At 49.0% G+C, this 6,617-nt stretch overlaps 1 long non-coding RNA gene across 1 annotated transcript; it reads right to left on the bottom strand.

Moving 5' to 3' along the window:
• Nucleotides 1-2,503: 2,503 nt before the first annotated feature.
• On the bottom strand, nucleotides 2,504-5,448 carry LOC132022199 (uncharacterized). The gene is made up of 3 exons (XR_009405535.1): nucleotides 5,225-5,448; nucleotides 3,193-3,421; nucleotides 2,504-2,700 (listed from the first exon to the last, which is right to left on the bottom strand). It is a non-coding gene; the product is annotated as an uncharacterized LOC132022199 (long non-coding RNA).
• Between the last annotated feature and the right edge of the window lie 1,169 nt (nucleotides 5,449-6,617).

Below are 6,617 nucleotides of genomic sequence, written 5' to 3'. Positions count from 1 at the left end.
AAATGTTGAGTTGCAGCACACCCTTCTCCCACCAGGGAGTAAGTCATAAATATGCTCACATACCACGCTGAGGCAGGAATGCTGGGGATGAGCACCACTGTCAAGACTGAGAACATGGGGGTTGTGGTCCTTCTTACAGCTCCATTTAATTTGTTGTTCTGGCCCCTACAAAGACTAGATGAACCATGATAGAGGACCAAGAACTTCCCCAAAGTGAATCAAGTAGTAGCTGCCCTTGCAGCTGATCTGCCAGAAGTGGTTGTTTGTTTGTTTGTTTGATTGGTTGGTTTTCACTAGAGAGTATTTATATATTCTTTGGCCTATGGAAGGAAGTCATTGATTTGGGGAATATGTTCTATTCCATCCCCGAGAAGAAAAGGATCAGTAGCAGTTCAGATTCACCTAGAATAAAGGATGCTTTTATAGTCCTGCTCCAGGTCCATGTTAACTCTCCCATTCTTCACCCTGTTAATAGTCTGAAGCCACCTGGACTATCTGGACATTCCAGAATATCACATTTATCCATGACATCAGTGCTCATGTAAATTGGATCAGATGAGCAGGAAGTGATAAGTCAAGGGAGGGCTTGGTAAAACACATGGATATTAAAGGCTGGGAGATCAACCATGAAGACTCAGAGACCTGCCATATCAGTGACAATCATGGGGATCCAGAGACTTGGTGTTTCCTGAGTAGCCCCTCCAAAGCAAGGAAGGATTTCATCTCATACCTTCCACCATTAAAAAGAAGCACAATGCTTAGTGAGCCTGTGGGTTTTGTAGACAGCCTGCCTGTCCCTGTAAATACTGCTTCAACCCATTTTCTGGGTGATACAGAAGTCTGTCAGCTTTGAGTAGGACTCAGGGAGGAGAGCATCTGCAGTAGGGCAGGCGGTGGTATAAGTGACCCTGCTGTTGTGTCATACAACCTGGCTTTCCCTACGGTCGTCACTGGTAGAAATGGCATGGTACGGCAGAGCTCTATGGTGCTAGAGATGTATGATGGGGAAAGGCATCATGTGGAGCTTACAGCAAGCTCGGGGACAATCCTAAGTTAACTCCTGGGATTTTGGAGAAAGGCCATGTTATTAGGAGCAGAAAGGTAGGCATTATTTGAAAAGTAGCTCTTAGCAAGCTCCTCAACCCTGGTAGAGTTGGAACATGTCACTATGGGATGTTATTTAACTATGTGGCCAGGCTGGGTTCGGTGAGACTCACTGACTTATAAGATTGAGGGGACTCATGATAAGGGGAAGTGGGCTCCCCAGGCCTGGGCATAAGGAGGGCCAGAGTGAACGAGGAAGTTGCAGTAATCTGGGTCCCTTACCAGCCACTATCGCTTTCTGGTCTTTTTCTCTCACCTACACCGATGGTCTCCTACGGGGCCAGGGTGACTTGACTTGCTAGTGAATTCCAAAAACGGACTGCAGGTTATACCACTCACGGAAGGTCTTGGAAGATGGCAGTCAGGAGAAATCCTCCAGGGGATGTATGTCTGGGCAGCTCATCTGGTTATCCACTTTGTAGGGAAGAGAGATGACCTGAGATAAGAATATGTACCATGTGACACTCATGGCAAAGTGCGTGAACAGGGATGAGTATCCTGGAAAGAGAAAGAGAAAGATTGTCCCCCCACCCCGCCAAGGGGGGACAAGAAGAAGCTTGAAGATGGGCTCACAGGAGTGAGTCCAGTGTGAAGATACGTGTATCACAAGGTCATGCCCAGCCAAGTGCATTCACCATGGAAGAGGTAGCAAAGAAACAGAAAGACCATCACCAGCCTGTCATCAGTCACCCCAATGCAGGGACAACAGATGCCACAGTGGCAGAGGTGAAGGATACACATGAGCCTGTATGTATGAGCTTCCACTGACCAAGGCTACCTAAGGACTATTGCTGCTGAAGGTGGAGCCCCCAGTGCTAGTAATAGACATTTGGTAAAAACTGACTACTGGGATCGCTCTACCATGGACGGGATATAGATGAGTCTTGACTGGGTTCATCAGATAGTCTTGGCACAGGTTTGCCTTTCCTGCCTACAGGGCCTGGGGCCACACCAGAGCCCACAACATAGGATTTCACATATCAGTTCAGGTCAAGGGACCCACTTCATCGCAATGGGGGTTCAGCCCCTGCAACCATGAGAGCGACTGTTTTCTTCACATATGGCATCACCCAGAAGCTGCCACCCTGTCAGAGAGGTAGAAAAAATGTCTTATGAATATAGCTAAGATTCCAGATTAGAGAGAGTGCCTCACGAGTGTGATCCCCCAGGACACAGAAAGCAGGCCACGTCAATGAGGCCGTGCCCCTGGCAGGTAGAGTGCGTGGCTCTGAGAACCAGAAGAAGGTAGTAGGAGAGGTCTTACCCACCACTGCTCCCCGTGACCAACGGAGGGAACTGTGCTTTCTGTCCCTGCTGTGTCAGGTTCTGTGGCTTCCAGGGGGAGAACACCTCCAACAGAAGACTCAATAAGATGGTTACTGAATTTTATTTTACAACCACCCCTGGTCAGTTGACAGTTGAACGGCAGACAAGAGGAAGAGCTTTTATCCTGGAGGATCACTGACCCTACTTATCAGGGGAGGTGGGATTGTAGATGTACAATGAGGCCGAGGGAGGAGGGATATGATTCCCAGGGTTGCTCTGGGGAGTCTCTTGGTGCTCCTACCATAGGTGGACAAGTACAGGAGTCCTATCCTGAGAAGAGAGGGAGACCCAGGGGCTCAGACCCTTCAGAGAGCCTGTCCGGGTCACCCTACCAGGCAACCAGCCCAGCCCAGCAGAGGCCCAGGCTGAAGGAGTGGGGAGTCTTGAATTCGTGCTGGAGGAGGGCATCATGAATGTCAGTGACAGCCGAGGTCCAGTATGGCAGTGGGGGCTGTTGTTTATTTGAAAAATCTTCTTTTCTAAGTGTCCCAGGTAATTAGTCCAACCGAAATCCCAGAGGAATTTCCCTGATGGGGCACACTCAAGAGAAAAAGCGAGTGAACCCATAGTGGCTGCGGCCTGCAGCGAGCAGACACCTTCCGGCTCTCCGTGGAGCTCCCTTCGGAGCCTGGGTGTCCATTACCCAGCTGCCTCCGCCGGAGCAGCCCTCAGCCCCAGGGCACCACCCCACTCAAGTTTCCCTCTTCCCAGACTGCAGTCCATGTCCACTTACTGGCCGACCTGGGGGTTCAAGGATCTGACCTGCTTGCCTCAGCTGGGGAGAGAACCAACGGAGGACACGTCCAGCTCCCGAGATCTCTGCAGATGGCTGATGTCCCGGTGTGGTCGTGTTCCGAGCTGTCGTCTCCCGCTGCCCAATCCCAGCTTCCTCCCCTTCCTCCAAGATGTGTCTTCTGAGAACTCGCCCTGGTAAGCCCTCCTCCCGCAGTTTTGCATCTCAGACTCTGTTTCCATGAACACAGCTCTGTTTCTGGAACATAGATGGGCTTTTTAGTTCCAAAGCCAAGGGCTTTAGGATATTGGAATATATAAGGTTTGGGGGAGAAAGATCAGCAAGAGTAACAATAGCTTATTCCAAACAAAACGAAAACAGAACAAAAAATAAAATAATCTGGGTGGAAAGCTTATTTTTCGTGACAAATTCTGAAGGGACCCCTTGCTCCCAGCCCCGTGTTCCCCGTGTTCTCAGCACCATGGTGGTCGTTCCGTGGGCCTGAGTGTGGGGTGTGGCCCCCTCTCCCTCACATAGCCCTAAGAGCTAGGGCTCCTAGCTCTCTGGAAAGAAAGTCTCTCACTAGACTCTCCACTTTGCAAAGGGACCCGGGCTTTTCATGAAAGATCATGAAGATGAAAATTCACCAGATATGCTCTCAGGGCAAAAGTGATTTCATTACCACGCTTCTCACTTCCAATTCCCCCCTCAGATTTTGACCTGGTAATTCATAAAGATGTTTTTAAGAAGGAAAAAATAGATATATCCAGAGTCTTTGGCTGTTTTCAGGATTTCGTCTGAACGGTGGGCCTGCCATGTTCCTGGAAACAGAACTCCTAGAAGTACATTTTTTTTTAAGAAAGAAATTATGGGTTATGGTGGAATTTTACCATCCACTGACTGTGCATATGCAGAGCTTGTCTCGCGAATGTGACGGAAATACCCACTTCACCATCGGCGTGATGAATGATGGAATTCTAAAGCTCAGCCTGTTCAGTTTAATTCACTTCATGAGACTGAGAAAGGGAGAGAGAAATCCTTCACTACTTATTGGATGGGTGCATGTTACTAAACAGTTTCAACAATTGATTTGCTTTATACAGTCAAGACAATAAATTTGCAAATAAATGAAAGCCACTTATACCACTGTTCCATGGAGCAAATATGTAACATGTGAATATTTATGATGGTCAATCAGGTAAAGCTGCTGAACACTTTTTTCTCATCTCTCACCAGTGATGCAAAGCTTGAGGAGGAAGCTATCAAGTTTTTTAGCATGTTTTGATTAAATAAACGAATCACATTTTCATGGTTATAAACTGGTTCATCAAATGGGGGAGGCAGTGCAAACAGTCTTCTTCTCTAGAAACATATGGTAGGCAGTGTAGGCTTATGAAAATTGTGTCATAGTTCAACACTCAAATTAAGTCAACCCTCTAAAGGCTAAGAAATGATAACGCATTTTACAGCACCGATGGTAAGGCTTCATGCTGATTTTTTTTTTTTTAAACTATGAAACTCAAAACTAAGTTTTAATGTCTCCAAATTGTCCCCGAAGAACCTTGAGTTTGCTGGCGCTCATTAATGTGTTAGGACTGTCCTTCCTGCTGTCAAAGTTCTAAAAACAGGCTTTGCCTTTAGGATTCTTTTCTTTTTCACCAAAATACAGGTGTGACATTTAGGACAATTTGTAAGTTTTTTTTTTTCTTTTTTTTACTAGGGAACATAAAAGAAAACCCATCTTTTATTCTCCTTCTGCCTTGGACCTGCTGATGCTCCCATTTTGAAGTGAGATCCGCACCACGGGGGGGGAACATTCCCCGGGAGACTGGAGCCTCAGGGGCGCTGAGGAGATGACACTCATGGGGCCTTGCTTCTCGAGCTGGCGGGTTGTTGGAGCCCATTTCTGTTCCACCAAGGGGCGATTTCACACCTTCTTTGTTCTCTCCCAACCTTCACCCCGTCCTTCCCCATCTCTGTCCTCGGAGTCGATGACCCCAGTTTCCCTGAGCTGGTGGAGGCTCAGGAGAAGACACCATCTCCCCACTCATGTCCTCTCACCTGTGCGTTGCCCCCCCTCCCGCGGGCCTCTGCAAGGCCACTGTCCTGGGGGGAGTGTGTCCTGGGCCGTCCTGGGTATTTTCCTGCCAGCCCCTTAGGGCTTCCCCGACAAGGTCCATTCTTCAGTTTCTGTTGGACTCTTTCCATTAGCATTTGGGCTCCGCTGAAGGAAAAACACAAGCCGCCCCGTCCAGCCCTCTAGCTCCTTACAGGAACCCCGGTGACCGAATCTCTCTTCTCCACCACCTCACCTCTCCTCCCCTGTTTAACCAGCTCCTGTCAAAGCCGGGGTGAAGGGACGCCTGAGTGGCTCAGTTGGTTAAGCAGCTGTCTTCAGCTCTGGTCATGATCCCAGCGTCCTGGGATCGAGTCCCACAGCGGGCTCCTTGCTCGGCAGGGAGCCTGCTTCTCCCTCTGCCTCTGCCTGCCTGTGTTCTCTCTCTCTCTCCCCAACAAATAAAAATTAAAAAGAAAAAAAAAAAAAAAAGCCGGGTTGAAGCCCACTCTCTGGGAAGCTACTTGGTCACTGACCATCTTCATCTGAGCAAACCCAGCCGTCCGTGCTTTCTCCCCCTGGACCCTACCTCACAATCCTGGTTCACACACGGGTCCCCTCCTTCCTTTTGGGGACGCTCTCACCCCTGGACTTGTGCAGCACAAGTAGCCTTCTGCCTGCTGCCCTCCCTGGGTGCCCGGCTGCTGGTTTCCAGACATCGTTAGCCAATCTTTGAATTTCCTGCTGCTGCTGTGAGAAATTGCACAAATCCAGCTTCATGAGCGGCAGGAGTTTATGATCTCATGGTTCTGTAGAGTCCAAGCCCAATGTGGGTCTCTCTGGCCTAAAATCAAGCTCTCGACAGAGCTGGGGAGCATCGGCTCTCTTGTCCCGCGTCTGTGGGTCACCCACACTGCTAGACATGGGACCCCTTTCTCCACCTTCAAAGTCAGCGGCATGCCTTCTTCTCTCCTGCTCGACCTCTGCTTCTGTTCTTGCATTTCTTTCTGACCCTAGCGCCTCGGCCTCGGTCTGATAATGACTGCTGTGGTTATGCTTGGCTCTCCCAGACAGGCCAGATCCTCTCTCCATCTCAACATCCTGAACTTCATCACATCTGCAAAGTCCTTTTTCCCCTGTGAGATACTATATTCACCAGTTCTGGGGAGCAGGATGTGGTCATCTTTGGTGGGGGTGACTTATTCAGCTCAGTCCCCTCCTCAGGTTTACCTCTTAATTTTGGAGCATCCCAAACTTGGCCCTTGGTCTGCTGCTCTTCTCCGAGCAAGAAGAAGAAGATCTGAGAAGAAGATCTGCTGAGGTTTTAAACGCCATAAGTTGATGACTTCCAGCTTCTATTTCTAGTCTTGAACTCACCTCTGTGATCCAGGTTCGAAT

Source organism: Mustela nigripes, chromosome 7, assembly GCF_022355385.1.
Source record: "Mustela nigripes isolate SB6536 chromosome 7, MUSNIG.SB6536, whole genome shotgun sequence".
Lineage (NCBI taxonomy): Eukaryota > Metazoa > Chordata > Mammalia > Carnivora > Mustelidae > Mustela > Mustela nigripes.
The sequence above is the reverse complement of the archived record's forward strand: the minus strand, read 5'-3'. Positions and strand labels throughout refer to the sequence as shown.